General features: G+C 37.1%; 1 long non-coding RNA gene across 2 annotated transcripts in view; it reads right to left on the bottom strand.

Annotated features, from left to right (window-relative positions):
• LOC134547714 (uncharacterized) overlaps window positions 1-17,359 on the bottom strand; it is a 132,665-nt gene that overhangs the window by 30,262 nt on the left and 85,044 nt on the right. For both annotated transcript variants that reach the window (XR_010079571.1, XR_010079572.1), the window contains exons 2-4: window positions 14,836-14,864; window positions 8,540-8,670; window positions 6,720-6,800 (exon numbers count right to left, since the gene is read on the bottom strand). This is a non-coding gene — a long non-coding RNA (uncharacterized LOC134547714). The remainder of the gene's footprint in view (window positions 1-6,719; window positions 6,801-8,539; window positions 8,671-14,835; window positions 14,865-17,359) is intronic.

The following is a 17,359-nucleotide window of genomic DNA, read 5'->3' as shown; positions in this document are numbered from 1 at the left end:
AATATTTCCTTGTTTTTTCATATATTGTCCTAGCTCAATCTCCACTACTGTTTACTTCATTGTGAAATCAGTTTCTATTTTATTTTGCCTTTAAATATTGGGTTTCACTCTCATCTCTCCTTTCTTCTTCTTTCCCTTCACTTCCTCCATTTCCTTCAGTTGCCACTGTCCTATGTATAACTGCAGTAAAGTACATACTTTAATTTCATGAAGAAATGAATACTGAAATAGCCTAGTATTCCAACACTTACCTATAACTCTGGGATATCACCACATGACTGTATTATACAATGTGCCCCTGCCCTATAAAGCAGTCCACTTGCTCTTCATTTTGTAGTTCAGCTTTCCTATCTGTTGTGTTTTGTTTGGTCTGATATGATAGTGCAGAATAATAAGAGCATTAAAATTACATGATTGCAGAATTGGGAAAATACCACTGCTGTTGGTCAAGTACTAATGAAAAATGAATGCAATTCCTCACCAAATTTGGACAGCCATTTTAAAAGCAGTCATCTAAAACCAGGCAGTGTTTAGAAATGCATGACTACAATGTTTACCCATGAAGAAAACAGTGTTTCTTCATCATTCCAAAGAACCGTATGTCTCCTTTAGTGGATCATACCAGTTTCTTTCGTGGGGGCTAGTAAGGGTCATTAAACACCAATGGGTCTCTGAGTCCTTCTTCAGCGTCAATGACATTGTAGGCTTCACCAGGGATCTCATTTCACTTCTGTACAAGATCTTCAGGGCAAGGGAGGCAAATGAACTATGACAAACATAATCACTGCTTTTACTGTTGCTTTTTTTCATCATAAAAATTCCATTTATTTAAATTCCATTAAAAAATACATTTGTCTCCTGAAAGCATAAATATATACTTTTGTCATAATTTTTCATTTTTTAAAAGAGTTTTATCTTTCTTTTGGGGAAAAAAAATCTCCATAATAAATATTACACTAAGTTGTTATACAAAGTGTGGGACAGAGTCAGTGATTAATAAAGTAAATTCCTCTAGTAGAGTTTCTCAGAGGTGACAGGAAAATATTTCTCAAGCGCCTGAGGGAATTAGCAGTCTAAAATTCTTTTTCAGAAGTGACTTGAGCACCAAGGTTCAGCTTTTCAAAAGCATCTGGGCCTTTAACTTACATTTTAATTTAAGAGAGTTAGATGCTCAAAACCTATGCGGATCTAGAATTCAAGATGAAAAGCCTTACAGAAAGTCAAGGGGATTTGAGTTATCAAAGGCCAGATTTTTAAAAAAGTATTTGAGGAACTTAGAGGCAGAGATAGGTGCCTAGCTGATTTTTTTTTCAAAGTAGAGTGAAGAAGGGTTAAGTCCCTAACACTCCCTGAGATTAGTGTGTTCTTAGAAAGTGCTAACTACAACTTTGGATCTAAATACCTTTTTAAAAAGTTTCCTTGAACTGGTTTGAAAGTGGTTTTATCATCTGAATGCAATGATTTATCCTATGCTTAATTCCTGACCTCCCAAAGATTGTCACAGACCTGCTTTAAACAGCTAATTTTGTGTCATATTCTTGATGGAAATAGACAGAATTAGAAAACAAAACTTAGTTGGCATTTGGATCCAAAGTTCATAAATTTTGAGAGCTGAAAATAACAAGCAGTTCTGCTCCACTGTGTTCATACTTGGAAGAGCTGTTAGACCCTGAGCATGCTCAGCTTCAGGAATTCACCCTGTATATGCTAAGCAGCCCACATCACCAGCAGTCTGTATGAAGCCATACTGTTAGCAGTGCTAGAGTCTGACAATATGAATGACTAACTTGCTTTCACCATGAGGGCTACAATGTACAGGGAATTTCAACACAATGCAAATCTGGCAAAGATGCAGTCTCAGATTTTGATTTCTGAAGAGGTAGAATTTCTTTCTCATTGCATCATGCCATGGTTATCTGCAACTTTAGCCCCTGCCAATTTATTTCTTGCTTTTGTAATTTACTCATATAATTATCTCATCTAAATATAAATTTCCCTGCAACAGTCCTCAGTATTTACCCTTTAAAATGAATCCGCTCTTTAGCACTGAAAACATTAGTTCCTTTCTGAGTCATGTTTGATTTCTTTTCCTGTACTGACTGGCTTCTGAACACAGTGCCTGATGGTAAGCTTTGTCAAGAGATGCTGAGATATAAAGAACAACAGGTTACCTCATAATCTCTTCTTGTTAATGCTTGTTCTGGAGAGCACCTGCTGTTTTTAAAAGGGATTTGAGTGACCCAAGATTAAGAAGTCTCCCTACAACAATTACTGTTCTTATCACTGAAGAATACTCATACCAATGTGACATCTTCCTGATGGTTTCAAATTCACAGACAGAGGGAGAGATAAGAGTCAAAGAACCATACAGTGTGCAATTATAAGACATCAAACCAGTCTAGTACAATTCCATTTTGGAGAAGAGTAACGCTATTAGACTAATTGATTTCTGCCTGGAAAGTAACTATTAGGAAAAAACACCCTCTGATTCCATTTAAAAATTTTTAAAATGCAGTGGTGCCTGGAGTATTTCTAATCCCCTTTCTGGATCAGCCTTACTGGGCAAATAGAATAAGGGGCACAGGGACAATAAATAGATCACACAACCTAACATCAGCAGTGATTCAGAGAGGACATTAAATCTTGAGAGTACCATGGACTATTCCTTGCTATGTCTTTGGTTTAAAACAAACAAAAGTATGGACTTCTGTCAATTTTGTGATATTAATAAAGGATTACCTGCCATGATACCATCATAGTATGTCCCTTACTCCTCAAAACATTTTTCCAAGCCTGTTTAACCACTGAGGTCCTATCAGCACCACTTGCATTGACAGTATTTGTTAAAGCTGGTTCTTTGAAACATTATCCAAAGTCATCAATATTTTGAAAATTAATGTGGAAGGATGATATTTTCAAGAAGATTGTACCAATTGTACCCACTGAATCCACCCATCTTTGCTTCTTTCCAACACTCTAGGCACAATAAAAGGGCATGAACTATAATTGTTTGTTCTCCTCTTCCTCCCTCACCTCAGGATTCTAGAGACGATGTCTTTAAGAAATACAGAAAAAAAAAATCAAACCTATTTATCAATACTAACTGGGAAAGTGAACTTGCTGGGAACCCTCCTTTCTCCAATCTGAGGGCATGTTGAGGTCTCCAGATGATCAGTCTTCTAGGTTAGAGCAGTAATGTCTACACCATCTAATTCTTTTACATGTCATATGAAGCAAAATGGAATTGACCTAATTTTATTTCCAAGCAAAGAAAAAACAACTAAAAAACCTCACAGACTGGTTAGAAAGAGAAATTAATTATTTCAAATCAGATGCAAATGATAGGTTTGCCAGAAGAAATAAGGAACACAAGGCAGCAGTGAGAAAGGGTAACTGAATACTGGCATACCGAATGCTCTGTGATGGAAAGCCAAGATGGCAGTCTGGTACAGCTGAAGAAAGTTTTGGCTGTCCCAAGTCAAGAAAGCAAAATTATCTGACACTGATTTACTTTTGCTTGGCTCTGTGTAGGATACCTCCAATGGAAGAGAATACAGTTCACTGCTTATAAGATCTTTATTCAAAAATGCATTAGAATATTTTTGCTAATAAAATATTTGTTATTTTCATGCTAATAATGAAACTTGAAGGATAATCTCAATGCAACTTTAGCATACACTTTCATGGTTGTCTTCCTGACTGTAGAACACCTGATATCCATTGATTGTATCCACAGTGGTAAGAAAAAAAGCACAAACAGCAACCAAATTAATTAGTAAGCTGCAGCATGCTGCCAAAAGCAGGATGGATAAACATTAACTTTATTGGGGTCTTTGCATCTACCATGTCAATGAATATTACGTTTCCAGCGCTGCAGAAATTGTGCCAGCTACATTGAAACCCCCAGTGATATACAGTGATCTACTGAAACAGACAGAGACAAGAAGGTAGACTTCTGTTTGTCTGGATTGCACACAGAAATCCAGACTCTTCCAGTGATCCACAGACCAGTTATTATACAACAAACCCCACTGGCTCCTTCACAGCTTGCTCAGCTGCTGTGCCACTATGTAGTTAAGAAGCCTTTAATCTTCAGGCTGACATAGGCGCAATGAGTCTACAGGCTAAAATTTCATACACAATTTGGCTGAAAGCTAATTACTGCCTGTTATTCTAGCTACTTTCCTCCGAGTAGAAGAGTGGGGGGACAAAATCAAATGTGCTGCTTTTACTGCCTCATCCTTTGTGCCATGAACAGCAACCGTGAAAACATTAGTACAAAAATAAAGCTATTTCTATGTTTCAGGAGTATAAAAGATTGTCAGAAAGTCATAAAATGCTGCTGGTCAAGATGTATCCCTCAAGACACAGGCTTAATTTACCCCAGATTAAAATTCTGTTCTCCAGGTTCCAGCTGAGGACATATTTTTACAATCATTCCCACTGAAATGTGCATTTTCAGATCTAAACGACAGTCCCTAAAATGGGGCTTTGTTATACTGGAAATGAGTCTACTAAAGGCAATTAGGACACAAAGCTTTATGCTCTTGTGTGTAACTCTTGAACTGCAGTGCGACTGTTCAGATGGTGCGAAGTGAGAAACATGAATCAGCCTTTGCAGGGTGAGGGACTTAGTGTAACATCATTAATACCATCACAATATGCTATTTAAAATTCAAACAAGCATAAAGATTATTCTAAGTGAAAACTGTTGTTTATTAAGTATAGTAGATCAAACAGAATGAAGCAAATGTGACAAGGGAACCAGAAAAAAACCAACAGTAAAATCTAAGTATGCAGACATATATATATATATATATAAAATGGATTACCGAATGTAAAAGAAAATACAAATAAGCAAAGAGATAATGTGTTTCAAAATTCAATAATCATGGAGAAAATATGAATTAATAAGGAAAATTATATCTTCAAAAACTAATATTTGTGACATACAAGATATTTGAGGCAGATTTCTACATATATTTTTTAAATGGCAAATCATAGCTTTGAACAACAAAAAGCTTTTTCATAATTAAAGAATGGTATAGGAAATGTTCTTAATAAAATGTTTACACTGTCTTCTGTCACAATATCCTTTGATGACAAATTGTGCTTCAAAGTGAGAGTCAAGTTAGTTCAGATTCTTATTCTGAATTCCCCCATAGGAATCTATACCTTTATCTTTCTTCTAACTATAGGTAGGCCCTGAGCAGTTGGGAGCCCATGAACAAAGTCCTTTCCAACTTCTTTCCTGTGTAACACTTTTCTGTTTAACATAGCTATTTATTGGACACTGATTTAAGTACTTCCATATATTTACTTATTTCAGTTTGGAAACATTTTGACACATTTTTTTCAAATAAACAGTGGGTTTCAGCATTTCTCATCATGCATTCATATTCACCACCATTTCTTAAAAAAAAAATAAAAACCAAACAATAGCTTTTGCAGGAGGTTTCATTTATTTCCAGATAATCCATTAACAGTTCTTCAACTCTATACACTTGAAAACTGTTTTGCACCTGTACGCTATTTCCTCCCCAATTTTCGTTCTCACTGTCTGACTAAACCAACTGAACTCAATCCAACAATTTTCTGAAGGATGTTGAATTATAAAATAAACTCATTTGTGCATCATGGATGCACATACTTATCCTGTAAGAGCTGCCTTTATATATCAGCCTCACCCTTTCCAGTCTTAAAAAATACCTTTGGAATCGAATTTGCAGTTATATGAGTTGCATATACTTTTGATATGCAACTAGTTACAATTGTGCTGCCTATATCACCATAGTTTTTAGGTAACTTACAAATTTCAGAAAAGTCAGATTCACTAGAAAGCAAGATAAGAAGACAACATAATCATACTGTTCTCTAAAGTCCACTGTGTGGCTTTATCATTAAAGTTATCTGCAAGTCTCACTGCCTTCTCTCAGGAAGAACATGAGTGACTGTATTGAGAAGACACTACATCCTGAGCACTATTTCTGAGCCAGGGCCACTTTGGAACAGCTCTGATTTTCAGGGCAGAATGCCAGAGTGCTGGTAGAGACACACCACTGAGCTACCAGAATCCTCGGTCTGACCCAGGACAGCAGCTTCCAGATGTTTTAATAAGGAAGCTGGTCTCCAGAAATGACCAGAAGAAACTTCATATTCATTTATCACATTGCATCCTCACGTGCATTCAGCTTTAGTTTTGAGGCTGTGGCCAGCCATGGCTGACTGGGCCCCTGGCTATTCTAAATTATACCAGGGCTAAGAACACTGTAAATCAGGCAGGAAACTTTAAAGCTACCTTTGGCCATAAGGACCATCAATCCTGTATCCCTATTAGTCACAACTGGAATCCAGCCCAAATCCAGCAAGATGCCACCTCTGATGGCCAATTTCCCTCAGACTTAAACTAGTCCAGTGACAAAACAGCTCTTCTCCCCCACAACTTATGGAGGAGAGAAAAAACAGGGAGAAATAGGATGTTTTCCATAAAAGAGAATTTATATGCAAAAAACTGTGCTCCTGCTACACCCAGCAGACTACAGTAGAATATTTTTAGGATACAGATAATTCTGGCTTAGTTCCACAAAATAAACGGCAGAGCTACCTCAATTTAATTACCACCCCATGAAGAAATCTGACAGCCCCAGTGCAGTGCTTAGTAAGCATTTTACCTCAGACAGCTTGAAGATGTATTGCGGAACTGAAATTACAATACATACCATGACTTGTTCTGTCATCCTACTTTGGGAATGCAGCATGCATGTCTCTATAATGAGCTGTCTGATATTCACCCACTTCACCTGTAGCAAACAGGAGTAAAATGTAAGTAACTATAAGTTGGCACATTAGTTGAATACAAGCTAAGATATTCATTGTTGGCAGACTTTTTCAGATTATTCTAACTAGCTATACAAATTTAATACATAATTTACTTATATTTACATTTTGACATTTCCATATTATTAATTATTACAATCTGGGGGAAAAAAATCCAAACCAAAACCAAACAACCCATAAACTCTGTTCTCTTCTTCTCCTTCTTATGTTTCTGCTTACAAAATTCCTGGAAAGTATTTTAGGGACACAACTTCTATTAGCACATGATAAAATATATATAACTTAAGAACACATATGTGCTTCCTATTAAGAAAATTAACTCTGAAGAAAAACCTTTTCTCTGCTACAATCAAAAACCAAAGGAGAAAAACAATATATTAAAACTAAAAAATAATTAGACATTTTTTAAATCTTACACTAATGTTGTTCTGTCTTATTTTGTAAATAAGATTATTTATGCTTAAAAGTATATGTTAGTCTGCACTTCTGTGAGTATCATGAAATTAGGCACCTTTATTAAAAACCAAACAAGTGATTCATCTTTTTTCCAGCTGAAGAAAGATTGAAATTTATTTATTCATATGAAGTCCTGCAGAGAAAATTGAGAAGCTTATTTTCTTTTTAATTATGACATTACATCAGAATTGGACTGTGCCACTCTTCCTCTGTCTAAGCAATTTTTAGGAAGTGTGTGGAAAAGCAGTTAAGCCCAGGCTAAATTTTAAAACACTCACCTCAAGAAACTATTCATAGTTATAAGAAGGCCCCTCTAAAGGATACAAAAATCCATGAGTTTTCATTGAATTAATCATTGACTTAATATCACTGTGAGTTAAATGTCATATACTGAATAATGCTTAGTGCCATCTCAGAACCCAGAAATTGTGGAAAAGAAGTGAGATGATTCTTCTCTTTCCCCTTTGAATTCTAAGAAAAAGTCATTGCAATAAACACAGGTGGGAAAATAATTTTCAGATTATATTAGAAACCTTGGAGTCCAGATCACGCTAGTACAACACCCTACAGTACCTGTAATACAATCAGTGCTCACAAGTTTAGGAAATTATTTGGAAGATATTTCAATCCTAAATTTTAAATTATCTTTTTAAGGAGTAAAATACCAACAATTTGTGATATGTTCATTTATGCTTGGCCTTCCTTTTTCTGTTTACGGCACCTGTGTTTGTTTAAGTCAGCACTCCTTTTCTTGAGATTGCCTCTGAACAAGTGATCAGATACTCAAAAGAAATTGTGCAGGTCACACACCAGAAAAAAATCTTGGCATTGTATACTTGGCTGTTTCTGAAGACCAATCCCTCTCTGAGGCAACTCAAGTTAAGAATCTAAAAGCCAAAAGGTCAGGAATCCTAAAATGTTGAACTGAAACAAGACAAGCTAGATTACACAAAAAACCTGATACATAAAGGTCAGAAAATAAGATGATCCAATCCATTTAAAAGTTCAAACACACTTGAGCAAATCACTTTGTTTATTTTTGTTTTAATTTTTAAAAAATAAGTGGAAACATCTGGAAGATAAAATATAGTTTTGATTTGCCAAATATTGGCTCCCTTACAAACCCTTTGTACAATTAATTGGATTTGTATCTTACCCATTATTTTGAGTATGAACTGTTTTTCAAACTTTATTTTCTTTCTGTTACACAGTATACTGCTCTTTCAAAACAGAAATGTTCCATCACCTTTCTTCAGGCTGACAGGGCTGCAGAAACAGAAGTACCTCAGGATTTTGAAAGCACTTCCCAGTCACTATTACTTGAAAGCAAGAGTTTTAACTCTCAAAGAGGCATGATGTCCAAAAAGAAACAATACTCTGAAAAAAGATGAAAAATTGTAGATTACTTTCACAGGCTCTTATTCTACAATGGAAAAAATATCCACATTCTAGCCAGGCTTCTCTGAAAAGAATATTTTCCTTTTATACAGAGATAAAAAGCAAAGCTTTCAGGTCAGAGGCTACAGGGGAAAAGAGCTAATGTCTCCCCTGCTTTGATGTTACAAGTAGTGCCTCGTTACAGAAGTGTATTAGAGCTACCAGTAAACTGAGCCAGCATATTTAATAACCAGTTTCAGCATGGGTGGCATATGGATCATTCTGTACATAACACAGCAAGCTGTCATGTGCATTACCAACAATGCACAGACCTTTACCTTAACGTGTTTACATTGCTATAAAATATGGCATAGCTAAAAGGTAATTTTTGATTTATAGATCCTGTAGGAAGACTTCTTATAAGTGTATCTGTAACAACTATGGGCAGCAAGCCAGGATTAAGAGTTCCTCTCTGGGTAATACGTAACACATATAGAATGGGGTTTTTGCTGGTGTGTAATATCTGGAAACAGCACATTTCAGTCAGTGAGTACTCAACACAACAGTGATTAATGGTATTTGGTGTCTCATTTGCTTTTGAAGCTGAAGGACTGCAGGTTGGAGGAACCAGCCCAAAACAGCATGGTCTGGTACCCTTGTCTTTCACAGATTCCTGGGAGCTTAAGGACCAAATGCACCAGCTTGTATTGGTCCTAATGCACCAATGCCCCTAATGAAGCAATTCACCTATTAACTTTTGGAACTGTGTATCTCAAAATTCAGAATATGCTAGAAGGACATCAATAAATATTACCTTAAAAATCAATCAAAAATATTAATTAAACTTTTGATTTATATAGCTCCAAGCTGCATAACAGTATGAAATACCCTTAGGAAAAAAAAAACAAAAAAACAAACAAACAAACAAACAAAAAAAAAAAACCACCACACACCTGAATTATTTCTGACTTACTTTTTTTTGTACCCATGTAAATTGAAACTTGGTAGGAATACTAATCTTCAAATTACCAAAAATAATGTTTATTCTCTTAAGTATTTGATCTCTTCCAACAGACCACTATATATCATAAAGCCTAATTTCTGACTGAGTTTTCTATAATTTGGGAAATTATGTTTGTTTGGATATTATTAGTGAAATACTAATTACTGAGTGAGACTACTGATTATGCAAATATGAAAATGACATTAATACTATTTATATACCCTGCAGTTTGAGCATTGCTTGGTAGACAGAGAGATTGTTCACCAAAATATCTCAAAAAATCTCAGGTAAACATAAAGCTAAAATGCAAAGACTCTACATTTGAACCACAGGTAGATAAACCCTGGCAACTTTTCTTGTACACCAAGGAACTTCTGTAGCATCTCTAGATTTCAGCCAGAAGTGAGCCACTGCAAGAAGGATAATGGATTTGTGAAGGAATTTCAGTAGGGAGTTTCTGCAGGAAAGATAGAAAGTATTCAAAAGAAATGGAAAACCAGTAAAAATACTAAGAATGGGAAAGTGAAAAGGAGTGTGAGTTCAGAGAAAAGCTAAGAAAAAGGGAATTTAAAAAAAGCTATATATATAAGGAGTATTGATAAAGAAAGGAAACTGCAAAAAATAAAAAACGGAGAACCTTAAATGGAGAGGAACAAGGGAAATACCAGTTTCACTAAATGTTCCCTGGTACAGCAGCAAAGAAACAAATCACTCTCCCTATAGGTTCAGGTACCTGCCACAAAAAGTCCAGGAGGAGTTTTTGAGCCTGATTATTTTTAACAGATTTCCAAATTACATTTTTAGCTTTGTAAGTTTTATTTATAAATATATTTAAGATGAATGATTCTCTGGAAACATTGGAGAGCACAACGTCCTAAATAACTACAGCTTTTCTAGACTTGATTTCCACAGAAGTAGGATAGGTTTTAACTGATGATACTGGCTTCAGAATGCTACGAAATCACACTTTCCCTCTGCTGGAAGCTACACCTCCAAAGAGCACAGGTGTCTGAAGGGAGCTCATCTTCCTGTCCCTCCCACTGTAAACACACTGTGCCTTTTGAGGTCATAAAAACTCTTCACCACACAGACATAAACATGTGCTGTATGGAAAAGAGGTGCAGCAGAAAAGGCTCACAAGCCCCATCACAATACCATCAGGAGCAGAGGGTTCTAAACCAGGACCTAAACCCACAGCAGCTCTATTCATCTCCTGAGGTGCCTCAGAGCTCTTAACAAGGACAACAACAAAAAATGTGGGCTTGTTTTTTCAGCGGAAGGTATGACACACAAAGATTATGTTTTGTATGTCTCAAATAATTGGAGGTGATGATGTTGTGATGGATCATGTCTCTCTTTCTGTTTTAATATCTGTTTTGGAAATCTCCAGATTTTCCACACGTTTGTAGGCTACCTCCTTAGTAACACAACTGTGAAACTCTTAAACTCTCTGCTCTGATCTTCCAGTTTTTCATCCTGCCTCCACACCAATTTCTGCCTTACTGCTGAAGTATCTGCAATGGCAGGTGGGCTCCCAATCCCTTCTTCTTTTCATATTTAGTGTAACTCTACTCCACCTAGATCAGAATGCTTTTTAGATTCATATGCTCTCCTTTCTTTTGGAGAGCTCCCATTCTAGCTCCCATAGCTGGACCAGAAGGAGCAGGAGAAGGTTTCCAGGTGGGAAATAAGCTGGGTGAATTTTGTGCATAACTCATAGCAAGGTAGGATGCAGTCATAGGGATCCCCAACAGGTTGTTGTGCTTCCTCCCCCAGAACGCTTTGTTTTTGCCCTTGTCTGTTCCTCAATAATGAATCACTGGGAACAAAGACCATCCAATGCATGTGCTTGGGGAAAAGAAAAAATAAACAAACAAATCTCTACTGCTACCAAGAAATAGCGATGAGAGTTTTCTTTGGGAAGCAATGCGACTTATAAACAATATACGACTGCCATGTGCTAAAAAGGAACAAGGTCTCTAGTGAGAAAGAAATGAAGTGTTAGTCTTAAAAGACAAAGTCAGGAGATACAAAAGGGCATACATCATTTCCCTCTGAAATTGTATGATAAAATGACAGCAAAAATCAGCTTAGAAGCAACATGTGAACTAGCCTTCTGTGCCTCCTGCTCTCTTCCTTCCAAGACTAAATGGATCTGTGTCTCTCTTTTGTCACATTGTTGTAACTTTCATTCAGTCTCCCCACTTCACCTTGACCGCATCTGAACACTGACAATATGTTTCTTGTTCTTCACACTTTTCCCAGCAAGGATCACTGACAGCCTCTTACTTTGTATTTTCTCGGCTTTTCAGGCAGGGATTTTTTTTTTCCTTTTTCCCCCAGCCATCATCATTGCTATTTGGAGAGAATTTGGTTCAATTTCCATTTTATAGATGAAATGTTTGAATTAGCTCATAATGTCTCCCAGCTTGTAGAAGAAAGAGATGGTCTTTAAAAAAGAAAAAAAGTTTAATTTTCTACAAAATAAAAAATGAAAGTCTGCAGAATAATCTTAAATAATTTTATTCTGCACATAGAACTTCAAAATAATGACATCTCTTCAATTTGGAAATGATTAGGGTTCTAGCCATATGAATCAGAGAGAGCTGTAAAATTATTACAACACAGCAACATCTTTCGTAAGCACTTCAATTCAGAGGTGATCAAAGATTCTGGACTTGCAGAGCAATTTACTTGGCATTTGCAGGAAAGCTTCACTCTTTCAAACTGAAGCACTCTTAACACTATGAAGAACTTCAATAATTTTAAATTGGCATGTACCATACATGCCTAGAAATCCAATTCAGGTTTTAAATGAAAACACTGTAACTTCAGAAGTATGAACAGCATTCTAGCCTTTCCAATTCAGCCTAGCTGTTATTTCCCCCATGCTAGGTTTTCTGGCATGAGGAGTTGCTGAAAACATTAGAGGTGGGTGGTTTTTGTTTTTTGTTTTTGTTTTTGTTTTTGTTTTTTTTTTTTCCTTTTTATCCTTGCCTTCTGATTATCTATGACTATTCTTCTAAACTCAGTAAACTTCTGGACAGCCTTAGTTTGCAAGCTGATTTTCAAGGTGTGAATGCTAGTTTTAAACAGTTTTAAATACTTTACATTAAAAACAGAATACAATGTTTAAGCTGAATCAAAGATGTAATATCTTCCAAACCAAAACTTTAATTATGATGAGTTTAAGTTTGCAAATTATACACACACACACACACACATATATATATAATTTAGCTGAGCTTAGGCTTGCAAATAGCTTAGGTTTGCAAATAGCTGTTCTTAAGAGAAACACAGAGTACACTGAGTTCTGAAACAATATTGACAGAACAGGAAAATAAAATTAAGTCTAAATTTTAAAAATTACATCTCAACTACACAAGAAAAAAAATCATGGAATGTCCCCTGCATGGGACAGGTCTTGTGTTGACCCAGCAGATCCTTTGCTTCCATTGCAATTTGCCCTGCTATATAAAACAGACTCCTGTCACCACCAAACTGGTGATGCCTCTCAGTTTTGCATAGCATGAAACACATTTCCAATCATGCTGGCCAAACCAGAAACCCTTCCTCGTGGGTTGTCACATAAGAGCTACAGTCTATAGAAACTCAAGGGTTTTTTCCTTATTGACACAGAAGCAGGATGGTGTAAAACATGTATGAGTCAGCCAGTGATATTTCAGGTAGGATGAGGTTTTGACATTTGGTTCTGAAAATATTCTGTTCAGTTCTAACCAGTGCTAGAAAGACATAAACATAAGTTTGAATAGACATTGGTAATGCTGGGGAAAACTGGTGCACCAGAAACAAGTAGGTGAAGGGGATCTATCAGATTAGGTGACCCCAAAGATCTCCCTTGGGCTTTAAAACTACACGGAAGTTGTTTTGGTTCATGCAGGTGATGCAGTGATGGATGGAAAAGCCCCAGACAGCATAATGAACTTCTGTCATGAATGGATAAGGCTTGCTGCCATTATTTTAGATTTTACACCCTGTAAGTAGCTTCTCCAATATACATACTAAAATACTTTTATTTGGGAAGGAACAAGAAGTCATCTGGATCAACCCCTAAGTCAGCAGAGAATCAGAGATTAGGTTGCTCAGGATTTTGTACAGTCAAGATTTGAATACCTCCAAGGATGTAATTTTATATATCACTAATACTTCTTCATGTTCTTCCTCTTTTAAATTACAGTATCCTAAAATTAGGATATTTTAAATTTTCTAACTGAGACATTGATAATCAGGCCTGTTCCTAGGGATAGAACATAGATACCATACATTAATAAGATATCAACCAATGCAGGTCCCTTGAATTGTTTTTGTTCGGTCAGAGTTCATCTGATCTATGATAAGAATCCTGTTCTATTCCCCATGGGTTATAGCTTAGCCTCAAGACTTAGAGGATGTGTGACTTAGAGTGAATTTAGTAGAGACTGTGATGTCTACAAACCCTTACAAAATCTCACACCAAAAAAAAGGTATTAGTAGGTTTCTACCTCAAATTATGCCAGGCTCACTGTTAGACAGCAAAAGTGCTTACAAATATCCATCATAATATTCTCAGGCTTATAAAATTAATTTAGCTCCTTGTGGTGCAGACTGACAGGAGCTAGTAGTGAATGCATTTTAAGGAATGCATCCCCTTTCTTCAAAAATAGAAAAGGACACTAAACCTCTCCAGAATCTTTCAAATAATGAAGCCCAGAAGTAGCTGTAACTGGACAAATGTATGATAAAGCTTGTGGACCAAACCACAACTGTTCGATACAAAATTGTGAGTTTCAGATGCACCTTAATTATTTTCTACTAGATTTGACTTTTCTTTCCTACATTTGTTATGTATGAAGTTCGAAAGCAAACTTGTTCTGGAAATGGTAGGAGAAGAACTGTAGTCATGGCTTCAAATGGGCAACTATCTACATGTTCACTATTAAATGTAGATGTAGTCAGAAAAAGATAATATATACTACCAATAAGCAAATATTTTCCAATGCCTAAATTCTTCATTATTTTAACTGCAGTTTTAAATGACATTTAAACATATTTAATGTATATAATTTACCAAAGGAAAAAAAAACTTTTTTAACTTACAATAGCATTTAACTTTGATGCTTATCTATTAAAATAAACAATATGGTAAAGAAATGTTTTCCTACCTTCCACGAAGCTGTTGTTCAGCGCTGTTCTGTAAGACAAGATTGTTCAAATAAAAAAGTAGTTAATGCTGCTTACAACTATTTTTTGTAGTAGAGAGTTGACTCCTATAATTTTTGAGCCAAAATCTCAAAACGTTCATGACATGACAAAAATCTAGAACTCTTAATCTGTAGATCATATTTCAGCTTCCTCAGTGTTGAAGATTATTTTGTGCTTTGAGCAGTTTAATCTGGTAGTTAAGAATTCCCTTTATGCACATAGAAACTATCTGAAATTAGCTGCCTTCAGCCTTTCCAGAAGCCTCAGGCCAGGAGGAGAAAAAGGTAAATAATGTCAGAAAAAGTGCATAAGCTCAATAAGCTCTACTAATAACTCCACAGATTTCCCTTTAGGATTCACCTCAACCTCTTAATATGTTTTAAAAACATGGCAACAATTTTTTTTAAATACCATTTTTCAATACTAATTTGAAGCAGAATTGTTTTCCAAGTCAAAACCAGCAGCTCTCATTTGGTTTTGCTGTATTTTTTTAAGCACTAGTTGTTTGTTGTCTCCATGCTTGAGACAAAAAAAAAGAGAATGTTTTAAAAGAGAGAAAAAAAATAAAGTATGGCTGCAGATTTTCACAATTAATCAATCAGATGAGTTGTTCCCCCCCATAAATAAATAGCCCTTAAGAAATAAGATGTGAAAAAAAATGAAAATTGTTTTCCATTATAAGTGGAGAATGCATTCTCCTCTTTACCAAATCCATCCATCAGATAAAACCAACATTTTGAAATAGGAAGGTTGTGGTTTGGTGGAACCACCTGGAGAGAACAGTTCAGAATGGAAGATGAGTTGAAAAGGGTTTTCCACATATCCCCTCTGTGCAGAGGCTGTTGGACGCTTCCTCTGCTCTCATCTACCTGAGCTACACTGGAAAACTGCTGCCAGGGGGAGTATCCCCCTGTGTATAAAGGCAACAGCTTAGCGTGCTGAGACGTTGTGCTTCTCTAAGGACTAAATTCCTCTTGAGTGTAGAATAATTAAAATAATTCTCCATTCATGACAGACTAAGAGACATTACTTTAGATTTAAAATAATCAAATTTTGTTGAATCTGTTCTTGGTACTTGTTTGCACAACTTAGTTTAAGTTAAAGGATTTAAAACTAGAAAAAAAGCATATATTTCTTCTTGCTAAGAGATGATTTGTTCAAAGAACCTGTTAAGTTGGATGATAAACTGGATACTAAATGGAGTGATGGGCAGTGTAAAGTCACTTCTTACATTTTCAGCACATGATCTTAAGATACTCTGAGATCTTGGAGGGTGTAATGCTGCAATTTGACTTATTTTTTTCCTCTGCCAGACCCTCCACCTCATACATATGTGGAAAAAAACATTCCAGGGATGGGAAAAAAATACAGACAACCTTGTCTCCTGAAATGTCTGATCCTGCTCTCTGGACTAAAGGGTGATGTGAGGTCAGCAGTCATCAGAACAGAAGCTCATTAACTTAACCCAGGTGGGGCAGCTGGGCAGCCAGGAGCCCTCTCTGCTACACCAGTAGCTCCTGTGACCACACTGGCACATTCAAATTGTGGGAACTCATCCAAGGCAAGCAGTGTTGCAGCAGCCCTCTTGTTAGAGGGTAGAAATTAGCTGAGACACAGACCTCTTGTTTAACACAGCATGAAAAGGGTTTATTCCTGGTTTATTCCTCTTCACAGCTCAGCCATCCTGACTCCAACTATTCCCTGACTCTGGATGCAGCAAGTTCCTGCTGTAGGTTTCCCTTGCAGTCTCTGACTGCTGGCTATTTCCTGCTAAACTGTGACTGCAGCTATCAGTTTGTAGGCTCTGACTGCAGGCTTTTACCCAGTGTCGTGGTTGGGGGGGAGGTGAATTTTTCCAGGGGGATGTGGGCAGTCCAATCAGTGATCAGCTTTTCTGCTAGCACCTGGATTGGTCACTCGGAGGTTTGGACACGCCTCTGAGGACACAAAGAGTTAAAAGCAGGAGTCTGGGGGGCTCGGCCTCTTTTCAGATCCCGGTTTCAGCAGAGAGACGTGTGAGGCTTCTTTCTCCTGCCCAGCCACGAGGCTGGGTGGGGGAGGGGAAACACGTGGTCGGCTCAGGTAAGCCGGAGCCCCCCGGGGGGGGGAGAAGAGAAGAGACAGGACTGGAACTGAGCTGCCCCGTCCAGGATGGAGGGGTGAAAAACTGTGGAAGTGCCTGCTGTGTGTGCTCACCCCCCTCCTCCCCCCCCAAACTCCGGGAGAAGGTGCCCAGCCATGTGAGAGTTGTGGAACCTGGGAGTGCCTCAGCCTGCACCCTGCCGAGAAGAAACTGCTAACCCTTGCTTGGTAGAAAGAAACTTTTCTTAGACATTGATTCTCATGACTGGTGGTTTTCGGAGAGAGGGAAGCGGCCTGGGACCGAGGTGATAAAGCACGACTGGAAGGAACCTGATGGGCAAAGAATGAGAGGAGTAGCCTTTGGAGCTGGACTTTTCTTGCATAATGTCAGCCATGGACTGA

Source organism: Prinia subflava, chromosome 2 (assembly GCF_021018805.1).
Source record: "Prinia subflava isolate CZ2003 ecotype Zambia chromosome 2, Cam_Psub_1.2, whole genome shotgun sequence".
Classification (NCBI taxonomy): domain Eukaryota; kingdom Metazoa; phylum Chordata; class Aves; order Passeriformes; family Cisticolidae; genus Prinia; species Prinia subflava.
Note: the sequence above shows the minus strand (reverse complement) of the source record. Positions and strands in the feature narration are given on the sequence as shown.